This window comes from Choloepus didactylus (genome assembly GCF_015220235.1).
Source record: "Choloepus didactylus isolate mChoDid1 chromosome 11 unlocalized genomic scaffold, mChoDid1.pri SUPER_11_unloc4, whole genome shotgun sequence".
Classification (NCBI taxonomy): Eukaryota; Metazoa; Chordata; class Mammalia; order Pilosa; family Megalonychidae; genus Choloepus; species Choloepus didactylus.
This window is the reverse complement of record NW_023637581.1, coordinates 657,904-660,681: the sequence shown is the minus strand read 5'-3', so window position 1 is coordinate 660,681 and position 2,778 is coordinate 657,904. Positions and strand designations below refer to the sequence as shown.

At 39.3% G+C, this 2,778-nt stretch overlaps 1 pseudogene; it reads left to right on the top strand.

Annotated features, from left to right (window-relative positions):
• The first annotated feature begins 226 nt into the window (after nucleotides 1–226).
• On the top strand, nucleotides 227–824 carry LOC119524721 (annotated as a pseudogene).
• The last annotated feature ends 1,954 nt before the right edge of the window (nucleotides 825–2,778 follow it).

Here is a 2,778-nt window from a genome sequence, read left to right as displayed (position 1 = left end):
CAGACACCCAGGAGGCTTTAAGCCTGTGAGGCCCCCTGGGCAAGTTCTGGCCTAGTCCTTTATAAAGGACCTCATCCATTGCTCAGAGACACCTCTCCCTTGCTGAGGACATATATGTCTCACTTAAATAGCAAGAGAAATCTGAGGGAGAAGCAGCTGAGAAGGCAGTAGTAGCAGTGGTCCTAGAGGCTGCATTTCTGGTCCTGGCCTCAGCCCTTGCCCCACCATGGTGACACTGGTAGAGCTGCTGGTGATCCTCTCCACACTCTTGGCCATGGACTTGGCTACTTTGTTAGCATTGATGTTCATGATATGGAGTGCTTCCTCCAGCAAAGCAGATCACCTTGGGCAGCAAGATGGGCCTCATCTTTGAGATGGCCAAGGGTGGCTTCCTGGACATGGACATGAAGATTACAGGGCCTGACAATAAAGGAATTTTAAAGGAGACTAAGAGTCTAGTGGGAAATATAATTTGCTTTTCACACATTTGGAACATGCAAGTTTTGTTTTAGCAATAGGAAGTCCAACATGACTTCAAAGATAGAAATATTCACCACTGATATTAGGGAGGCCCCAAAAGGGCAAGACATGGAAACAGAAGCCCACCAGAACAAGCTAGAAGAAATGATTATTGAGCTGCAGTTGTGATGACAGCTGTGAAGCATGAACAGGAATACATGGAAGTTTGGAGAATATACAGAGTGATCAATGACAACTCAAACATCAGAGTGGTCCTTTGACACTTCCTTGAAGTTTGTGTTTTGGTTGTCATGACTTTGGGACAGATCTACTACTGAAGATTTTTTGAAGTCTGGAAAGTTTAAAATGTCTTTTGTCACATATGTCTTTTTTCACATATCTCAATGTTTACCAAACACCTTGGTCAAAATAATGTCACTAGTTTCTCTGTTTTTATTTTCTGAACTGTACATTCACAGCTTATGTTTCTTTGTTATTAATAGTTATGAGGAGGGAAGGATCTTTTTAGGAAAGTTATAATGAAAATTTGACATTTGGGCATTATTTCTTATTTGAATTCTGCCTCCACTATACAGTCCTTCCAGAACAGAAACACTGTAAATTAAATATAAGAATATAGTCTATTTTATGTCTTCTTTTTCTTTTGTTTTCATAAGTAAACACAGTTTGTTCAAGAAATCAGCACAAAGGATGATAGTACCTCACTAAAGTGACTGCATTCTTTGGATCCCTCTCCTGCTGTTTGAGTCATTGAAGATTCATTTTGTTGAGTACTTATGAGAAACAAACAGTCTGCATCTGCACGTTTTCTGCCAGCCTAATTGCACAGCTCTCTGACTTTGGAGTATGAGATCATGGCTGGGTACTTTTATACTTTCTTTTCTTGTTTTTACTTTAATGATAAGACTTGCTGCAACATACATTCTCCCCATTAAATTTTTACATTATACCTTAATACTCAAGCACCTCCACTTAAATTGATGATACAAGCAACTGGCAACCATTTTTTGGTTTGTGCCTAACCTCATAAGAAGTCTCTATTACAGCCAATTATCTGGATGTTTCAGCAAATGCTAGCTCTTTTCCTTCTTGTGCTGGCATGTCCATTTTCTACACTCTTTGCATGTAGTAAGTGTGTATTCACAAAATTGGAAGTATCTGGATTTCCGATGCCAAAGAGTTAAAGCCTCTTGGATTGCATTGCAATGGTTGATATACCACATTATTTTATTTTTGACCAGTTTTGGCATTTTGGGCCACTATTTCATTAGTGTCCTGAACGTCAGTGTCAGTACCCAGGATTTTGTCTCTGTTTTTCTTGGGTCTTTCATTTCTGGTACATGTGAAGTATAAAAAATGAAATGACTCTCTTGGTCTCTGATGATGGGTTTAAAATTAAAGGAACATCTGCTTTTGTGTGGGGATGATACAGGATTATGTTGTAACTGACATAGATTTGTTACTTGTACATTTTTCTTTCGGATCTTTTCAAGGGGAATATTACAAGGAATGGGTTTTATAAAATTAATTTAAATTTGTTACAAGTTTTCATGTTCAGGATAACCAATTTTTTAACTTGGGTGAAAATACTTGCAACAGTTTTTTGATAAGCTGACTGTATTTCACCTTAAGACAACTGTTGCATGCAAATTATTTTTGGGTATGTGAAAACACTTCAAAATTGAATTAAAAGGTGTAATTTTAAAATTTGTTGCATATCTTATATGCCCCAGGTTCAGTAAATAAGCAATTCTTTTAAAAAAAGTAACAGAAGGGACACAGGGCCCCTCTCATCCCAGCAAATCAGAGAATTTGACCTCCATGAAAACCCAGTTCATTTAAAAATCCTCATTCCATGATTAGAACTAAAAATATTCACATTAAGTTATACAAGAGTCAATTTGGAGAAAGAGGAACTATAACATGGAAGTAGGACATGTCCCCTAAATTCAGAAATCTCAGTCAAGTCCAACCTTTGTAGGCAGTCAAAGTGCCTGACAAGGTGGTGGGCTGGGGTGGTGGCAGGGACAAAGTGAGGAAAGTGTCCCTATCTGTGGGGAATGCTGAGTTGGCCAGAAGAAATTCTTCATCCCTGGAAAGCCCTATTCAGTACCAGAGGCCTAGGATATGAGCAGCCCCACTGAATGAGGAGAACCTTGGGAGGCAGATTTGTACCTACCCAGGGTGAGGAAATTAGGCTCCTGAACTCCAGGGAGTAGGGATGCCCACTTGGAGGCCCTTTACTCATTCCACATTTATTAGACTCCTAGCTCAGTCTCCTCTGTTTGGACAGTGAAT